The sequence below is a fragment of the Balaenoptera acutorostrata genome, chromosome 15 (genome assembly GCF_949987535.1).
Source record: "Balaenoptera acutorostrata chromosome 15, mBalAcu1.1, whole genome shotgun sequence".
NCBI classification, from domain to species: Eukaryota; Metazoa; Chordata; class Mammalia; order Artiodactyla; family Balaenopteridae; genus Balaenoptera; species Balaenoptera acutorostrata.
In genome coordinates this window covers 28,046,186-28,067,731 of record NC_080078.1, presented here as the reverse complement: position 1 = coordinate 28,067,731, position 21,546 = coordinate 28,046,186, and the positions used below count along the sequence as shown (strand labels likewise).

Below are 21,546 nucleotides of genomic sequence, written 5' to 3'. Positions count from 1 at the left end.
TTAATTTTTATTTATTTATTTATGGCTGTGTTGGGTCTTCGCTTCTGTGCGAGGGCTTTCTCCACTTGCGGCAAGTGGGGGCCTCTCTTCATCGCGGTGCGCGGGCCTCTCACTATCGCGGCCTCTCGTTGCAGAGCACAGGCTCCAGACGCGCAGGCTCAGTAGTTGTGGCTCACGGGCCTAGTCGCTCCGCGGCACGTGGGATCCTCCCAGACCAGGGCTCGAACCCGTGTCCCCTGCATTGGCAGGCAGATTCTCAACCACTGCGCCACCAGGGAAGCCCGTGCGTGTCTGGTAGTCTTAACCAGCCAGGGCCAAGTGCTCCTGGGAGACCAGGTCCAGAGCAGCCAGACAGACCCAAGAACATGGACCCACACTGGGGAGTCTGCATTCAGCCCAAGACTTAGCCCCCTCCCACTTACATAACTAGTGGTGCCAGTTACATCTGTGAGCTGGCTTTTGACTCACCACTATTTTTTTTCACAAGTAAAATATAATTGCAAGCTTATTGTTGTATTATAACCTCACATGGAGGAGTGGGTGGTAGGGTGGGCTGAAGCTTAAGACAGATAATGGCCTTCGAGGGCTTCAGCTCTCAGATCACCCACATCGCTTCTCTTCCTTCTGCTTTTAATCTGTTGTTGAGACAATAACTAAGCCATGATGTTGACTTGGAGTTATTCAGCCATGTGGTTACCCTAAGGCTGGGGAGGACATGCGACTCCAGTTATAGACTGCTTGCCGGCCGTTAATCTTGGAGGACCCAGGGCTCGGGAGCCTCCTCACTTGCTGACTGGGGAAAGCCTGATTCTCTCTGCATTTCCTTTTCCCTGCTCAGCTGATCAGCTGGGAATATCTCTGATCCAGGGCCAAACTCTCAGATGTGCTTGGGGATCTGAGAATTGGAGAGATCTGTATTTTGTTTCTACCTGTTTCTTTGAGCATCATACAGAACCCCACCTCAGAGAATACACACCAACAGGTGACTCAGATGCTCTCTTATCTAACTTTTGTCCCTGTAACCCAGAATTCCTCATATCTTCTGGGCCAGAAATAAAATAAAATACTAGCTTAGCAAATGTTTGTCCATATCAATGCTGTGTTTCGAAGCTCAAAAATCTGGAATCGGACTCTTTTGTTGTCTGATTCCTTCCTTCAAACTCTCCATCAAGACTTGGGATGCCCTGTGGCCATCTGCCCAATGAAGAAGGGTCACTGTATACAAAGAAGTGTGGGGTGAGGGGGAAACATAGCAGTCAGTTCTTCATAATATCCCACAACATGTGAATTAGGAACAGCTAGTGCCCAATACTTTTTCTTTACAAAAACTGGCATAATTTGTGTGTGTGTATATATATATATTCATATGATTTTCTTTTTGCCTAAAATCTATCTTGCCCACTAGATTATGAGCTCCCAGAAATAGGAACTAGGTCCATTTTTTCATCGATGCATTCCCAATGCTTGGGATGATGCCTTGTACAGAGAGGTACTCCAAAAATATCTATTGAATGAATGAATGAATGTGATCAGGTCTATTCTGAGGTTCTGTAGAGAGGAACAGGTACTTGAACTTGAAGAACAAGTGCAAGCATATGAAGAGACCTGGGATGTTCTATTCTCATGTTGCTCAGAGCATCTCCTCCACCCATGGGTTAGGTGTAAGTTGAGTCAGGTGTGTCTGTGTGGAGAGAGAAGCATTCTGGAATTCTGGAGAGTTGACTCTCATCCTGGCACTCATCATGCACATTAACTGAGTGACCATGGCCAAGCCCACCCCCTCTTTAGGTCTTTTGTTTGTTTTTTATCTATAAAACTTTTGAAGGGACTGGGGGAGTCTTCAAGGTATGCAATTCTGTCATCTCCTGAGGATTGTCCTGCCTCCCATCTTGGGCCTCCTGCTTTATAAGTTGCTTCCTCCACTCACTCCCCAGGCTTCTGACACAGCAGATGGAGCTGGTGCTCGCCCACGACTGACAGATGAGCCTCATTTACAGCCCTCAACATTTAACCACTTGGCTATTTGACAGAGTCATCTAGCTCTAAGATGCCAGGAGAGTCCTCCCCATCTCCAGCAACGCAGACGGCTTCCCACCCCCATGCTCTGTCTGGGCTAGAGACCTGGGGAACATGCAACAGGGAACCCAGCTTCCAGCCATGGGTCTACAAGGCCTTAGAGAGAAGCCACGTTTGGGTTTAGCAATAGTGCCCAGAAGCAGAAGATACTAATGTGGTGTCCAGACAGTATGCTAGCTTGATCTATTTCCAGGTCCAATTTCTCAGCCAACTGGACTATTTTTGCTGCCCTATTAAGTAACATCAGTCATTCTAGAAAGGCCTGATATTGATTACAAGGGGGGTCTGAGAATTGAAACAAACCTAATTCCTATCTCATTTTTTGACATTGAAGGCTTTTGAGTGGCCAGATGTTTCCATGACAATAACAACAACTCCCTAATATCTATTGAGTGCCACCTATGTGCTAGGCATAAACATCTTTACAACCCTTATCTTATTTTGCCCTTCCAACACCACTGTAAGATAGATACAATGATTATCACTATTTTATAGCAAGGAAACGGAGAATCAGAGATGTTAAGAGATTTACTTAATATTGTTGTTTTTTTTTTAAACCTTACTTTCTGTTTAATTCGTTTGGCCAAACAAACACAGTGAAAAACTTTAGTCTGACTAATTGAACAGAAAATAGAATTTGTAACCAGTAGCAAACATAGCAGGATAGACGGCTCTCCGTCAACAGGTCACCTAGGTCCCCTCGTCGATGGCCTCCTGGGAGGGAGGTCCTAGTAGGCAGACGCACAGACCTGCCGGTCCCCATCAGAATCACAGGCGGCACAAGAAGCAGAACTGATGTTACTCGGATCTCTTATCACTACACACAGTAGAGTTGTCTCTGATTACCGGCGAAACTCAAGGTGTTGTCTTCGCAAAGCCATAGTCCTCGGGCATCTCGCCTGCATCCCTAGGGGATAAGTTTCAAGTTCAGTGGTTCTGAAGCCTCTGCTTAACCAGAACCTGCAACATAAACTTAGTGTCCTAAAAAGGGGGAGGCGGGGCGCAAGGGTGGTTCAACAACAAAAGAAACAAGAATGTAGTGGTGTTTAAATTTACAGTTGTTAAAAATGTCGTCTCAAGTCAAGTCACTGGTCTGTTTGCATTTGATACGTTTTTATACTAACTAGCATTGTAAAATTATCTCGTGATGAGAAAATACCTGTGGATATTTGTATAAAAGTGTGAAATAAATTTTTTTATGAAAGCGTTCATTGCTTAGTAACACAGCATTGTATATGTGACGTTATAAATAATGTGAATTGCCTTTCTTTTTATTTCCTCAAGCTGAACTGTAAAGTTTTTGGTCTTTTTATTTATATGGGACACTGAGAATAATCTCAGATCAGCCAAAGATATTAGTGCCTCCCCAAATGCGATGTAAATGTGATTGATGGGTTTTTGTTCCCCCTTTTGGGTCTACTGTTCAGTAGAGAATATTTTCAAAAGAAAATGATCTTAAAGGTGGTCTGTGTATAGACATCTAAATGTCCAGTCCTCATAGTGCTTTTTAAAATGGTTTCATTGGCTGTAGGGCTTAAAAATCACTATTAAATGCAAGTAAAGTTACCCAAATCTGTGAAGACTGTATTTGCTGTAACTTCACCTGTAATTTTTTCTAGTAATTTAAGAGATGGATATTTGGGATTGTATTTTTATTTTACTAAGATCTGTGGCTATTTTAATTATTATTTGCATTGTTTTTGTTTGTTTCCTTTCTTAGCCAAATTCTATGAGCTGATCATTGTTCTTCCCCACCTCCTACCATGTCAATCACCTTAGTTAATAAGTTGAATATTCAGTAGGATATGATATTCCTGCTCAGAAATGGCCCACAACCTGTAATTTGAAATTTAATAGAAAATGCCCTTTAATACACTACATTTTCAGTTGTATTGAACTGAAACCATGAAAATTTTCTTTGAATTAAAAAAAAAAAGGCAGAACCAAGATTCACTCCCAAGCAAACTCATCTTCCTCCTCCTTTCCTTCTCAAGCAATTGAAGGAAAATCCTCTGTTAAATAAGTATGGCTTCTGGCGTTGGCTCCAGTGATGATCATCCTCTGGGAAGGAGGATGGGGCTGGGGAAAGAGACCATTCTCTCCTATTTATTGTATGAATTAATAATTTTTAGGTTCAGTGTGGATATCCGAGAATCCCTGGTCCGGTTGGAAAACTGAAGGCTAAGACAAGGCCATTGGATGGGAACAGAATTCTCTTAATGTAAAGAGGAAGGGTCATAGCCAAAACCTCCCTCTCTTACTTCTCCCTGGCAGAAGACTATGGGCCTTAAAATGTTGTGTTGGGAGCAGGATGGAATTGATGGAACAAGACTTGAAATGTTTGTTTAGGTCTCTTTCTTTGGGTTGATATTGGCCTAGGACATTGATGGCTTTGTAATGCGAGAGAGTTATCAGGCAATTACGAAAATATCCCAAGAGTCTATAAGGCAAATGACCTCTGGTTAACTTAGTTTCTTAACTTAGATTGCCCAGGAACCTATGACATACAGTTCTAAGAGGCCATCGGGTCTAGACATTTACAATGTACCCAGAAGGTATGAGAGTTTCAGTTGTTCCATGTCCTCACCAGGACCTGGAATTGTCAGATTTTTAAATTTTGGGGTTTTTTTGCCACTCATAGACACATAATGATAGCTTATGGTGATATCATTTTGCATTTTTAAAGTTTATTTTTTATATTTGACAATTGTTTTTAGGAATTCGGAGGGATTACTATAAGTTATGTTCCATCTTGAAACAGACATAGCCTCTGACTTTTGTGCCTACTTTTTTTTTTTTTAATTTTTATGGGAGTATAGTTGATTTCCGATGTTGTGTTAGTTTCTGCTGTACAACAAAGTGAATCAGTTATACATATACATATACATCAACTCTTATTTTAACTTCTTTCTCCATACAGATTATTACAGAGTATTGAGTAGAGTTCCCTGTTTGATACAGCAGGTCCTTATTAGTTATCTATTTTATATACAGTAGTTTGTATATGTCAGTCCCAATCTCCCAATTTATCCATCCCCCGCCTTACCCTGTGGTAACCATAAGTTTGTTTTCTACATCTGTAACTCTATTTCTGTTTTGTAGATAAGTTCATTTGTACCCTTTTTTAGATTCCACATATAAGCGATATCATATGATATTTGTCTTTCTCTGACTTACTTCACTTAGTATGACAAGCCTACTTTTTTTTTATATTGAAGTATAGTTGATTTACAGTGTTTCAGGTGTACAGCAAAGTGATTCAGTTATATATATATAAAACTGAATCTGTTATATATATATATATATATATATATATTCTTTTCAGATTATTTTTCCATTATAGGTTATTGCAAGATATCGAATATAGTTCCCTGTGCTAAACAGTAGGTCCTTAAAGGTCCTTGTTGTTTATCTATTTTATATATAGTGGTTTGTATCTGTTAATCCCAAATTCCCAGTTAATCCTCCCTTTCCCCTTTGGTAACCGTAAGTTTGTTTTCTATGTCTGTGAGTCTATTTCACAGACATAGTCTATGTCTGTGAGTTTTGTAAATAAATTCATTTGTGTCATTTTTAAAGATCCCACATATAAGTGATATCATATGATGTTTGTCTTTCTCTTTCTGACTTATTCCACTTAGTGTTGTAATCACATGTGTTATAGGGAAGTTGTTTGCCTGTCTGTTCCCCCCATTGAACTGAGCTTCTCAAAGGCTGGAGTGAGCCTTATCCAGTTCTCTTTCTGCAGTACCCAGAAAGATGCCTGGCCTAGGAATGGCACATGGTGATTATTTCATAAGTGAATGAATTTGCTCAACCTGTAATTAGAAAGGATTTGGTTTATTCAACAATCACCACCTGGACTTCCCTGGTGGTGCAGTTGTTGAGAATCCGCCTGCCAATGTAGGTGACACAGGTTCGAGCCCTGGTCCAGGAAGATCCCACATGCCGCGGAGCAACTAAGCCCGTGCAACACAACTACTGAGCCTGTGCTCTAGAGCCCGTGCTCTGCAACAAGAGAAGCCACTGCAATGAGAAGCCCGCACACCACAACGAAGAGTAGCCCCCCGCTCGCTGCAGCTAGAGAAAGCCCGCGCGCAGCAATGAAGATCCAACGCAGCCAAAAATAAATAAATAAAATAAGTAAATTAAAAAAAAAAAACAACAATCACCACCTTGAGCATTCTCAGATAAGAAAATGGCTAGGTTGTTTTTCTAGGGGCTTAAATTTTTTAAAAATGGAAATGGTATGGGGGAAAGGATCTAACATTACAGGCTCTCATGTGTGCCAAGCACTAAGGTGAGTGTGTTCAGGATGTACCTTGTTTTATCACATCCTGAACTCTGTCATAGAGTATCACTTAGTATACAGAAAGAAGCACTGGCTTTGGATAGAGCTGCACTTTGTCTCTTACCTTGTGACCTTGACCAAAGCCTCCCTTTGCCTCGGTTTTCTCGTCTGCAAAATAAGCAGATGATAATGCCTAACTTATGCCATGGGTTTGGGTATTTTGAAGGATGTGTGGGTAAAGTACTTGGCATGTGTGGTTTTTTTCCCAAATTGTGGTAAAGAATGCATAACATAAAATTTACCGCCTTAACCATTTCTAAGTGTATGGTTCGGTAGTGTAATTTATATTCACATTGTTGGGCAACCATCACCACCATCCACCTGTAAATTTTTCATCTTACAAAATTGAAACTCTGATACCCATCAAACACTGACTCCTGATTCCCTCCTCTCCCCAGCCCCTGGCAACCACCATTCGACTTTCTGTCTTTATGAACTTGACTACTCTAGGTGCTTCCTATAGTATGTGTCTTTTTGTAACTGGCTTCACTTAGCATAATGTCCTCAAGGTTCATCCATGTTGTAGCATGGATTGGAATTTCCTTGTTAAAAAATATTTTATTTATTTATTTATTTATTTATTCATTTATTTATTTAGGCTGCGCCAGGTCTTAGTTGTGGCACGCAAGATCTTTTAGTTGCGGCATGCGGACTTCTTTTTCTAAATCTTTTTAACTTTTTATTTATTTTTAAAAATTAATTTTATTTATTTGTTTTTGGCTGTGTTGGGTCTTTATTGCTGGCACGCAGACTTTCTCTAGTTGCGGTGAGCGGGGGCTACTCTTCGTTGTGGTGCGTGGGCTTCTCACTGCACTGGCTTCTCTTGTTGTGGAGCACGGGCTTTAGGTGCTTGGGCTTCAGTAGTTGTGGCATGCAGGCTCAGTAGTTGTGGCCGCAGGCTCTAGAGCACAGGCTCAGTAGTTGTGGCACGTGGGCTTAGTTGCTCTGCGGCATGTGGGATCTTCCCGGACCAGGGCTTGAACCTGTGTCCCCTGCCTTGGCAGGCGGATTCTTAACCACTGCGCCACCAGGGAAGTCCCATGTGGACTTCTTAGTTGCAGCATACGAACTCTTTAGTTGAGGCATGCATGTGAGATCTAGTTGCCCGACCAGGGATCGAACCCGGACCCCCTGCATCGGTAGCGCGGAGTCTTTCCCACTGGAACACCAGGGAAGTCCCAGAATTTCCTTCCTTTTTAAATTTAAAGCTGAATAATATTCCAGTGTACGAATATACCACATTTTCAAATCCATTCATCCTTTGATGAACACGTGTGTTCTTCCACATCCTGGGTATTGTGAGAGTGCTGCTAGGTACACGGGTATGCAAATACCGCTTCGAGATCCTGGTTTTAATTCTTTTGTTGGCATGTGTGTTGCATTCAGTAATTTAATACTTAGTTTCCCATTTCCTCCATTTCATATGCAATGAAACAGAGGTGCCAGAGGTCAATTAATTTGATTAAGGCCTCACAGCCAATACATTGCTGGAGCAGCATTTGAATCCAAGTCTTCTGTCTCTAAATGATCTGTTCACTCTCCATAATCTCATTTTGCTCTAAAATACTTTTCAAGAGGAGGGATTGGCATTTTGAGTGAGAGGAGGTGATTTTAGGGGACTTCAGAAGATCTGGAAAAGAGGGAGAAAGATGGTAGCATCCATCACTGTGAATTTCATAACCAGTCACTTATATTCTTTGTGACAGGCCCTAAGTGGGGGAGATTTGCACCCCAATCAAGTGGGCTCTTGAGTAGACCAAATGCATGGGTGATAAGGAAATCAAAGAGTATCATGCCACATACATTGGCTTTCTGAATCTTCAACCACAGCATGAGCTAAAGGTTTTTTTGGTGCACGCTGGAAAATTCCTCTAACAGCCCCTGAAGTGGGACTGGCTAGTGGATCCTTTAACCCCTGTGCGGAATTGCCTTTACTAGAGACTTGGTGTAGAACATCCTTCATCCTCCATCCGTGGGGCATATGTCCTTCGTTATCACCTGAAAGATGCACACCTGAGCAGTGTAGCATCCATAGTGTTTGGTTAAACTGAGCTCAGTTTTCTCATCTGTTGTACTGCTTTACTTCGTTGTTGTTGTCATTTGCTGTCCAGGCATCAAATGGTCCATAAATAAAACACCTATCCACTGCATAGACACTCCAAAAAGCAAAAACAAATTTCAGAGCAACTAAAATGGCTGTTGCTAAGCCAATACATTCAATGCATTTTTCTTAGACAAATAGTTGACTTTTAGGTAAAACACCTTGCATGCTGCCTGTCACATAGCAGGTCCCTGAAAATTGTTCTTTTTTTCCCTCATCCTTTCCTGTATTAGAATTCAGTTCCATGCAAAGAGCTAGGATAGGCATTGGAAATGGAGGGGTGGAGGAGGTGACCGTATTCACTGACCTCAGAAGTGTGGGAAAACAGGCATTGAAAATAAATCAGTGTATTCATGTGGATAAAGAAGGGAAGGAAAGGGGATGTCCCTAATCAAATTGTGTCCTCCCTCCCCTAAACTGATACGTTGAAGTCCTAGCCCTCAGTACCTCAGAATGTGACCCTGTTTAGGAAGAGGATCATTACAGATGTAATGAGTTCAGATGAGATCACACTAGGGTAGGGTGGGCCTTTAATCCAATATGACTGGTGTCCTATAAAAAAGGTAAATTTGGACACAGACATGCACACAGGGAAAACACCACATGAAGATGAAGGCAGAGATCAAAGTGATGCATCTAGGAGCCAAGGAACACCAATGATTGCCAGCACACCCCTGGAAGCTAGGCAAGAGGCGTGAAACATTCTCCCTCACCATACTCAGAAGTAACCAACTCTGCTGACACCTTGATCTCGGACCTCTAGCCCTCAGAACTGGGAGATGATACATTTCTTTTTTTAAAATTTTATTGAAGTATTGTTGATTTACAATGTTGTGTTAATTTCTGCTGTACAGCAAAGTTATTCAGTGCTATACAGTAGGACCTTGTTGTTTATGCATCCTATATATAATAGTTTGCGTCTGCTAATCCCACACTCGCAGTCTTTCCCTGCCCGACCCCCCTCCCCTTGGCAACCACAAGTCTGTACTCTATGTCTGTGAGTCTGTTTCTGTTTCGTAGATATGTTAATTTGTGTAGTATTTTAGATTCTACGTATAAGCGATATCATATTGTATTTGTTTTTCTCTTTCTGACTTACTATGCTTAGAACGATAATCTCTAGGTCCCTCCATGTTGCTGCAAATGGCATGATTTCATTCTTTTTTATGGCTGAGTAATATTGCACTGTATGGGAGATGATACATTTCTGTTCTTCAAGCCCTCGGGGTTTGTGGTGCTTTGTTATGGCAGCCCTAGCGAGCGAATACAGAGAGCTCCGGTGGTAACTAGGATAGGATGGGGTTGGGGAGGTCCCCTGGAGGACATGATGTTTAAGCAGAGACGGGGAAGATGATTCAGAGATAGCTTGGGAAATATGTAGGAAAAAAAGGAGAGCATTTTGCAGAAGAAATACTATTTTGATATGCGGCTAGTGGTTACTTTACAATTTATCCTAATAAGCGTGGGTATCGCGTTTCAAATCCCACAACACATTAGGACTAGAAACAATAAAGTCCAAGACAGCTGGCTGCTCCTCACCGTGCAGCTGATAAAACAGACTGACCACGATGGGGGAGAAAAGAAAACTTAAATCAGTGGAATTAGGAGGAGGGCACAGAGGGAGGAGGAGAAGGAGCAGAAATGAAGCAACCTTTGCATTTGGGGGCTCTTTTTTTTAACAACAGAAATTAATTTTATCACAGTTCTGGCAGCTGGAAGTCCAAGATCGAGGTGTCAGCAGGTTTGATTTCTTCTGAGGCCTCTCTCCTTGGCTTGCAGATGGCTGCCTTCTTGCCATGTCCTCACATGATCTTTCCTCTGCCTGTGCATCTCTGTGTCCAAATGTTCTTTTCTTGTAAGGACACCGGTCAGATTGGAGTAGCGCCCACCCATATGACCTCATTTAATCTTTTTAAAAAATCGTTTTTAAATTTATTTTTTAACCTTTTTAAAAATTGAAGTATAGTTGATTTATAATGTATTAGTTTCAGGTGTACAGCAAAATGATTCAGTTATACATATATATATTCTTTTTCAGATGCTTTTCAATTATTGGTTATTATAAGATATTGAATATAGTTCCCTGGGCTATACAGTAGGTCCTTGTTTATCTATTTTATATATAGTAGTGTTAATAGTATATGTATACTATACATACATATATATAATATATATACTATATACATAAGTATATATATAGTATAAAGTATATATAATAGCGTTATAGTATATGTTAATCCCAAACTCCTCTGTGTGTGTGTGTGTGTGTGTGTGTGTGTGTATAAATACACACACACACACACACACATATATATATGTGAATGGATAAAGAAGATGTGGGATATATATATATCTTCTTTATCCATTTATCTGTCAATTTCATGAAGAAGTGTAATGATGGATGTTTGTCCTGAGTGAAGGGACAAACATCCATCATTACACGAGCTCGTCAAGTTGACTTCTGGGGAAACGGCTGCTTGGAGCAGGAAACAACCACCTCTGATACTTTAATGATGACACTGAGCCATCAGTGGTGACCTCAGCCACCGTAGAGACGTCCTGTTTCAGAAGTGACGCCAATAAACTGTAGTGTCTCGAACAGACACACGATGCTACTTCAAATTAATAAGTCCTCTTCTTGTTACTGTCTTTGAGAGTATTTTTCAAAAAGTACCTTCTAAACCTGGGTTAGGTACCCCCTCCCTTGGGCCTTCACAGAACTCTGTGTTTTGCTGCATCATAGTACTAACCATTCTGATTTTAACTCTCCTCCTTCTCACCTGTGTTGTTCTTGATCTGCCTCCTATCCTAGGCTTGCATCTCCTTGGAGCTCAACCTCAGATTTGAAGTGAATCTCTGTCCCTCAGAGTCTGCACACAAGATGGCCAGAAGTGAACATTAAATAAATATTTGTTTAACAACTCCAGTTTCAAAATATTCACATCCTAGATGCTCAAAATTTAAAAAAAATTTTTTGGCACGCTTAAAAATATAAACTCTTGGGTAACACACATGCCCAATTGGCCAAAGGTTTTCCAATGATATATGTTCATTTTTTCTCTATCACAAATTCCCTCTGGACCCTCTGTCACCAAGATTCAATAATATGAATTGAATTCTCTTTTTACATCAACCTTTTCTGGTAAGAGGCTAGCCTGCTATGTTCTCTTTTGACAAGTTCAGGGTAATTTTGACTTTGATCTGATTCTTTTTTTTTTTGCTTGCTTGTGGCCAGAGAAAAATCTACATGATGTTTCAAACTGTAATTTTCAGGTTTTCTCTTAAAAAGGATGCTGGATGTAAAGGTTTGGATAGGATAGAAAGGAAAACAGAGCTAAAAGCCAGAGCTCTGTTACAATTTCTGAATATCTATTCTCTTTTTTGTTGTTAGGAGAATTACCAGTGCAATTGGTTCCCACAGGAATATCTCCTGTTATTCTCTCTCATTTGTCCAGTTCTGAGACAACTGAATAATCTGGAATGTGTCCAAGAATTCTGAGCCCAGAGAGCGCCTTAGGGAAACCTAACACCCTCTTCTTCTCATGGCCACCCATCACGTTGTCTTGGCTTCCCTGACTGTTGGAAGCCATACAGCTTTAGCTACACTATGTTGGATGCTTATTATGTTTCACGTGTATGCTGAGCATGGTATACGTGCAGCCTCTAAACCTCACAGCAAACCCTGAGAGGGTTTATGTTCTGGTCCTCATTTTAGAACTGAGAAGACTGAGACTCACAGAGTCAGTTGTATAACACCCCCCAAAGATGCTGTTGGGAAATGGAAGAGCCAGAGTTTGAAGGCAGAACTGACTGACTCAAAAGTCCATTCTTCTTTCATTATGTTGTTCTGGATGGTGATGGCGTGGTCTGTGGAGAGAGTCTGCTGAGGCTGCGTTACGGGACGCAGAGGATGTGTTGGAAAGAGTAGGGGGTGAAGGAGGACCCTGGGCAGGATCTACATGGCCTCGTGGGCCAGGCAGAAATGTGGTGCTTCGCAAGTGTGAAAAAAGCTTCGGAAAAATGTTATGAGCTCCTCTAGCTAGTAAGCAGTGTAAGAGCTAGACCTCGTCCACCAAACACAATGCCTGGCACGCCGTAGACACCCAGATATATGAGGAGGAATAGGTGGATGAGCCGAGTGGGAGAGGTCAGAGCACAGGTGGGCTCCACAAGGCAGTAGGGGATTCTCAGGATGGGCGAGCCCAGCTTGTTCCCTAGATATAACAGTAACTTCTATTTTCTGGATAAAAGAGGAAACAAAAAGGCCAGTGGTTTACTCATCTAAGTGAGAAATTTTACAAGGAAAGATACTCAGAAGACAGAAGAGTCTCTCTTCATAGGGGAGGCTTAATGCTGAGCCTGGTCCGTGCTAAAGGCAGCCTAGCTTAGTGGAGGAAACACCAATTTTGCCATGGTTACTAACATGCTGTGTGACTTTGGACAAGCACCTCAACCTCTCTGAGCTTCTGTTTCCTGATCTGTAAAATAGGATTGTAATACTTGGAGAAACAGGGGTAAATTTTTCACATGGTTAATATGCTTTTCTATTTGGCCTTTCTGAGTCTATGACTTTTGTCTGAGCTGGGCTGTGCTAACCATCTACTTGGGAAAGAAAGTGTAAAAGAAAGTGGAAGGAAACTCACTCGATGCCACTGTATGGGACTCATTGCCCCAGAGTGACAAGCTCTGTAGCAGGACCCCTGCTCTCAGGCCTTCTGGTACATGAGGGTCATTGAAGAACTCCAACCAGACAATCTTGTACTCAGACCATACCACTTTATTTCTTTTTCTTTTTCTTTTTTTTTTTTGGTACTTTATTTATTTATTGAAGTGTAGTTGATTTACAATGTTTCAGGTGTACAGAAAAGTGATTCAGTTTATATATATATATATATACCTTTTCAGATTCTTTTCCATTGTAGGTTATTACAAAATACTGAATATAGTTCCCTGTGCTATACAGTAGGTCCTTGTTGTTTATCTCTATTATGTACAGTAGTATGTATCTGTTAGTCCAAAACTTATAATTTATCCCTCCCCGCCTTCCCCCTTTGGTAACCATGAATTTGTTTTCTATGTCTGTGAGTCTGTTTCTGTTTTGTATATAAGTTTATTTGTGTCATTTAAAAATATTCCGCACATAAGTGATATCACATGATATATGTCTTTCTCTGTCTGACTTACTTCACTTAGTATGATAATCTCTAGATCCATCCATGTTGCTGCAAATGGCATTATTTTATTCTTTTTTATGGTTGAGTAATATTCCATTGTATATATGTACCACATTTTCTTTTTTCATTCACCTGTCAATGGACACTTAGGTTGTTTCCATGTCTTGGCTATTGTAAATAGTGCTGAACATCTCCTTGAATTAGAGTTTTCATCTTTTTCATATATTTGCCCAGGAGTGCGATTGCTGGATCATATGGTAACTCTAGTTTTAGTTTTTTATACTACTTTATTTCTTAACAGGCTCAGCTACCCCTTGGTAGCTCAGAGCTTCTTCACCATGAGTTTCTCCCAAAATCCCAAACAGCGGAGTGGGACAAGAAGTCTTTGCCCTCAGCATTACCCTCAACTCATCCATCATTCTTCTCCTTCACCTGGGTCTGAAGACCAAAGGGGGAAAGTTGAGAGACATGGTCTTAGGCCCCCTTATTTCTCTCTTTCTTTTCATTCTCACAATTTCCTAGAATCAGAGCCTTCCCATCCCTTTCCTCTCTGGTCCACCCTTGCCAAAAACTTCTGTGGTCTTGCCAACCAAGACTGGTCCTTAATATGCTAAAGAGTAGAGATAAAGGAATTTAGTAAAAACTACCTTCCAAAATCAATATTGTGACTTAAAATTTTTATTATTTTCTGGCTGCACAGTTGTTTTTTGAATGTCAGAAACTTGCATTTAACTCCTTTAGAGGGAGTAAGGAAGTGCCTAAGAGCACAGATTCCAGAGTCAGACTGCCAGGTCCAAAGCATGGCTCTGCCACTTACAAGTGGTGTAACTTTGGGTAAATCACAAAACCTCTCTGTGCAAAATGGGGTTAATAATAGTATCTCATAGGGACTCTTGGAATAGTACCTTAGTTTGTATATGAAATAATAACACCTCTCTGTTTATTATGTATATAACTGTGTTTTCACCTTCTTTATCATTAATCAATATCATCATCACCATTTTTCTTTGTGTTCCTTCTTTAATAAATCCTAATTTCCTAGCCTTACCTAGGTATATGGATGCCATGGGCCATCTGGGGTAAACCTCATATACTCAGGAAGACAAAAGAGAAAAGCACACTAATAATTTGAAAAATACATTATCCTTAAGACTGCAGTCTAGTTGGTTGAGTTGTTTTCCCATAGGGCTATGGGTTAACAATTCTGATATTGCTAGACATGTATACTGGAATTAAACAACTAAGTAAATGGATGGTGGAGGATGGGAGCCAGGCTTCTCATTGTTGGGGTGGGAGGTTATAAATGAGCAAGGGGAGAAGGCTAGACTGATTCATGTGATAATGGATTAGAGTTGGAGATATCAGGATGAATTCATGTTAAGCTTAATACAGACACAGATGGTTACATATATAAATTTTTATAGATGTGTATATATGTATGAGTCAGTCTACACACATAGATTTCCTTGCTCAGTCAGCTGAGAGGGACTAGAAGCCATGAGCACACTTGGCCCCCAGATTTTGGTTTCTAACACCATTCTCCAAGAAAGGGAGCCAGGGTCCTCGGAGAAATGGATTCTAGGATGGGACAGGAAATAAACAAGATGAACCTGGAGTATCTTGCATTGCTGGAAAGTAAGAAAGTTCTCCAAAAAAAGGGCAGGGGGGAATGTAGAAGCCAACTGAAAGAGATTCCAATGGCCAAACCTGGGGAAATTTGAGTGAAGAAACAAAATAAAATAGTATTGGATTCTAATCCAAAGTATAAAATACATATCCATGTGTCCACACTAATATATATGATATATATATATATATATTTGAGTGAATAATTAAAAGGGGAAGAAGAGACAAATCTGCTATGAAGAACAATTCCAAATAATTTATGTAGACACTCTGTACTCAGAGAGGTAGAGCGTAACTTCCCACTCCTTAAGTGTGGGTTCTGTATAGTGACTTCCTTCCAAAGAGTATGGTATGGAAAGAGAGAAAAAGAGAGTAACTTTACAGTGGAGAGATTTGAGAAACACTGCCTCAGGCAGCGATATTGATATTTGTGACATCAATAATGACGTCATCACAGAATGTATCCTTGACATGTTATGATGAGAATGTCACCTCATCTGTATGGTTTTCCTCCCCCAAACCCATAACTGCAGCCTAGTCATGAGAAAAACATCAGACAAGTTCCAGTTGAGGGACATTCTACAAAATAATTGACCAGTACTCCTCAAAACTGTCAAAGTCATCAAAATAAGGAGAAGTCTGAGAAATTCACAGCCAAGAGATACCTAAAGAAACACGATGACTAAATTTAATGTGCTACCTGGATGAGATTCTAGAACAGAAAAAGGACATTAGGCAAAAACTAAGGAAACCTGAATAAAGTATGGGTTTTCGTTAATAGTTATATGTCAGTCTTGGTTTATTAATTGTAACAAATGTACCCTATTGGGGAAACTGGGGCCGGGGTATATTGGAACTCTCTGTGCTATCTTTGCAGTATTTCTGTAAATCTAAAATTGTTCTACAATAAAAAATTATTTAAAAGACATATTGTTCCTGTATCATTACTTCACAGGATTGATATGAGGATTTAAGGAGATAGCGCATGAAAAGTTCATTACCAAGTGACTGGCGCATAATATATGCTCCACAGAACAGCACTCTTTGACCATCTTGCGCCTTTCTGTGCAATTCTTCCTTGTGATATGCCTTGCAAAACTTACTATTGTTGCCTTTCCTCCAAGATGAGCCAAACTGGTCTAGTTTCTGATAGTTGGTATCTGTCTCTTTTGCTCTGAGAAAACTAGAGCATCATCCCACGGTTTGTAATTGAGCATTTTTACCTTAATGACCCTATCTGGATTGCATTCATTAGTCTGTTTAGTAACTAAGATATACCACATCATAACAGTACTTACATGGTGGTTACCTTGGTGTAAGTCTGCCAGATACTTCTATATAGAGTAAGCGTATTTTAACTTTCTTTGAAAATGATTGTCAAATACGTGAGGCCCATTTTCTGTCTTAGGAAGGAGAACATGGGGACGTTATCAACTTCTTGTTTGCTGACTGAGGGTCTTGACGGAATGCAGCATCCCAGAACAGCAAGTCCTCGTCAGTTATTTCTAAGGGTCAGAAGGAGTTGCAAAATTATAATGAGGCAGGGAAAGTGTTTTTGTGACCTTGGGTAGAAAGTACCTTTCTACAGAGGTGAGGTGGATAAGATATCTCTGGGGCTGAGGTGTATCTAGAAGAGAAACCATACTGCTGGGAGCAAGACATGGCTGGTCCTACTCGATTCCCTCTATGGTCATGGCTATGCAAAAGAAATTATATATATATACACATACACACACACATATATAATTTATATGTAAAATATATATAATAAATATATAAATTATGTATACACATAATTTCTTTTGCATAGTATATTTAATTAGTATATTATATACTATATTATATAATATATAAAATTGATTATATATGTGTGTACATATATAAATACCTACTATATTACATAATACATAAAACAGAATTATATATAAAATGTATAATATATAATCATAAATTATATATATAATTTCTTTTGCATAGTATATATACTTAGTGTATGTATTATATACTATATTATATAATATATAAAATATATAATATATATTATATAATATACATTATATTATATATTTGTGTACATATGTATATAAATACATACACGTGCATGGACATATATACATACTACATATATACATACATTCAAACAGTTATCTCCTATCTTTATGCTTCTTCTCTCAATTGACAAGGTCAGGATTTGCACATTATAACCTACTCTTCTCTCTTCACTCACCCTCTTCTATTTTTCTTGGATGGCAACCTGAGCTTACCTCCCGTCTACTCTTCTGTTTGTCCTCCTTAGCTGGATATTATGTGTGGAAAACTCACAGAAAAACTGGGTTGCCAGGTCTGGTCCATCCTCCTGCTCAGTAAAATGAAAATAACATTTAAGAAACCCAGTCACCAATGTCTGTTTAATAATTCTTGATTGCTGCCCTGAGCCTGGATTTCAGTATTTCTGAATAATCAGCGCCTGGAAGCTAGCAAAAAATGGCTACCTAAAACTGCCAGAAATTTGCTTCCTGTTGTTCTGAATGTGAAAGGAGGAATGTGACTCTGGGGCAGCCTCATTTTCCTTTGTGATGGATCGCTTTGGTGGGCCATCTCAGTCCTACCCACTTTCATTAAGTAACTACTCGCTGCCCCTGAGTTAGCTCAGGACTTGGGAGAAATCATCCAAAAGCAAATGCTTTATAATGGAGTATTCTGTTTAAGAATATAAAAGGCTATCCCAAGTGGTAAGGAATATCTCTGTACTTTTTTTTTTTTCTTTAATGAAGTGTTTAGCATTTCCCCTGGCAGGACTGGAAACAGAGTTTGAAAATAGTGGATGGGATCTGGGACTGAGGGAGCAAAGAGATGGGAGTAAGGGCTCCCACTGGTTGATGGGCTTAGGTGGTGTCAGCTCTGTAACTAGTTAAGAGTCTATTTCCAGAAAAAAAAAAACCTGCCATTAAGATATTGGTTAATTAACTTATGAATGTCCTTGGGCATTCTCTATGCACTACTCGGTCAATTTACTGTTTGAAATTTCTACTGAAGCTCTGTAGAAAATCCAGGACCAATGCCTGTTCCACCTTGGTGCACTCTGCAGGCCCCATGGGAAACCTCCCTTCTGGTCAGTTCCAGCCTCCCAGAGGGATTCCGGACAACAGTTGCACTAGTCAGAACTTACATTGCACGTGACAGTAACCCCAAAGCACACTAGCTTATTCAGAAAGGGGCTTCCCTATCTCCTCTGCTTCTTTCCTTATTCTTTCACAATGAAGAAAGATTTTCTTCACATGGTAGGGTCAAACTGATTTGAATTCATGGTCTCCTGGCTCCTTGACGCCAAAGCTTTCCAAGAGAAAAAATTCAGGGAAGGACTCTGATTGGCCCAGCCTAGATCACATGCTCACTTCTGGCCCGATAACTGTGAGGAGAAGGAGGTGTTGTGATTGGTCTGACTTGGATCACATGTTCACTGTGCGACCAGAAGGGTGAGTTACTGGCCTGATTTCCAACTGCCAGCTCTTACTTACATCTCTGAGTAAGAGTTTTTCTGGCTACCAGAGCTCACTCTGCCCACGAACATGGTAGGTTACAAGTGCTGAGGAATTACTGTCTCCCAGAAGCAGCCCTCAAGCAACGACTGATGGGAGCTGGCACATAAATACTCAGGGGCTCACTTGCCCGCCCACGGGCTGACAGAATTCTGAGACATGCACTCAACACCATTTACCAGAATGCCAGAGTGGGATTAAACTCCCATTCTCCACAGTTGCCCCTCGCTGGGCATTGCACTCTTTATCTGCCTCTTTCTCTTTCTCATCTCGCTCCCTCACCCCTTGTCTGCAGTATGGCCTGACATCACCTCCCAAATATGCTTGTACTTGAGTCCTTATCTCAGTGACTTCTGGGAAAACCCAAACTAAGAGAGTTACAGTGATTGGCAGCTAATCACATGAGTCAAATGGGGATGAAGCAGAGTGCCTGGAACTGGTACTTCTGAATACACAAAACAGTAGCTGTCCACTAAAAATATATGTGTGTGTGTGTGTGTGTGTGTGTGTGTGTGTGTGTGTGTATGTTGGGGAAAAAACCCCACAGAGCAGCAAACAATGAGAACTTACAGTAAATCACTTCCTATTACACCAACATTTGGGCACAAACATGTCTGGCCTGACGTGCCCAGGGGAAGCAGACAGACCTCCCCAGCAGGTTGCTCTGGAGAGGAAAATGTCAGAGGACTTTGGGGTCCAGGCTACAGGGAGAGCCGTAATTTACATGAGACAACATTTCCACCATGACTTCATTAATCTTAGGACTCCTCTGCCCCAGCTGAATCCCAGCCAAAGAGTTATCATGGCAGGGAGACATGCCCGCCTCCTCAGATGCTGGCCAGCGGCTGGGCGACTTGGCTTATGTTTGGCGATATTCCCATTAGACAGTTGGGCTTGTGGGATGGCCCATGCATGTGCAGTGATAAAAATACTCTCCTTATCTCTGTGTCTCAGCTGTGGTAACCCTGCTTCTTTCCGTTCGAGTGTATTGGTTTCTAAAGCCAAACTTATTCTATATATGTCACGGGTTGAATTGCCTAGAAGCAGTGCTTGAGAGAGGGGTTCAGGTGTATGAGACTCTGAGGGAGTCAAACACCCACACCTCTCTAAGGTTGTGAGGGAAACAAAATAGGAAAGATAAAGGAGCCACACAGGGATGGGTCTCTCAGTTTCAGATAAAGTCTAGACCAGGGGTTGTCAAACTATGGCCCGTGGACCAAATTCAGCTGCCACCTATTTTGGTAAATAAAGTTTTAAATAAAGTTTTATTGGCACACAGCCACGCTGACATAATGTCTATGTCAGCTTTCTTGCTACAAGGGCAGAGTCGAGTAGTCTCTGGACTGGATGGCCTGCAAAGCCTAAGCTATTTACATTCTGGCCCTTTCCAGAAAAAGCTTGCTGACCCCTGCTCTAAACTTGTCTCAACCCATGGGAGCTCTGGAGCCCCCCTTGCTCCATTAAGTTATCCCCACCTTGAGGCAAGGGCTGATCTTGGTACCTTAGTGTCAGCTGGGCATTGGTTGTCACCCACCCTGGGTGTTGAGGGTGAGGGACATTAAGCAGATTAAGCCCAGGATGGTGGCTCCCATCAGCCGAGAACAATTTTTTGGATGTTAGGGGCACCTGTGAGCTCTGAGCAACCGACACAGTGGCTGGGAAACGGGTGCACATGCTGGTAAAGGGGATCTTTCAAGGCACTGCCAGCAAGTACTGCCATGTTGATCTGGATCTCCAGATGTGCTTCATGAAGATGGAGGGAACCCTTGCTTCCTGCCTGAAACTGAGCCATAATTCTCTCACCTGGACTCCGTGACTCCCATTTCACTCTTGCCTTCAGTCCGTCCATCCCATTGTTCTCAGGGTGAAGACAGAAACCCTTAACAGCTCAAAGAATAATTCCTGAATCTTTTCCCCCACGAATTCCAGTCCCTCTAAGTAGCCAATATTCAGTTTGTGTGTTTTTACCTATTTTTTTTCAGTCTTTGCAAACCTCAGCACACAAAAATATGCACAGATTTTCTTTTCTTTAAACCAAATGCCCTGTTATGCGCATTACTTTGACATTTGCTTTTTTTGCCTTAACAATATAAACCATAAGAAACTCTCCACATGTATAGTTAACTGATTTTTAACTCATTTTTTTAACAGCTGAATGATAGGCCATCATATGTATGTACATATTATGTACCTAATACAGATGTACAATAATTTAAGCATTTCTGCATTGATAGGAGTTCAGGTTGTTTCTGTGTGGTTTTTATTTTTCACTTTACAAACCATGGTGCAAAGAACGCCTCTGAACAAATATCCTCACATTCTGTTGCTTGTATTTCTGAAGGCTCCATCCCTAGAAGTGGTATTATTTGGTCAACATACACATGCCTTTTAAATTTCCATACACACTGCCAGATTCCTTTCTGCAGATACAGCAAATCATATGTCCACCGTGAGTTTATGAGGCTGTCCAGTTTCCAACATCTTTGCTAGATTGGTGTGCTTCAGTCCTTTTAATTGTTGCCAATCTCTTGGCAGGGGAGTGGCCTCCCGTTGTCCTGACTTGCATTTCCTTGACTGTTATTGAAGTTGGTCATCTTTTTATATGTATGTTGCTTTGATAAAAGTAGCCCCAGCAGTGATAGGACCTTATGTTAATTTGGGGGGAGATGGAAGTGTTCT

The 21,546-nt window shown here is 40.9% G+C and overlaps 1 protein-coding gene across 1 annotated transcript in view; it reads left to right on the top strand.

Annotated features, from left to right (window-relative positions):
* SHISA9 (shisa family member 9) overlaps positions 1-21,546 on the top strand; it is a 297,855-nt gene that overhangs the window by 246,495 nt on the left and 29,814 nt on the right. The gene's annotated exons all lie outside the window — the stretch shown is intronic.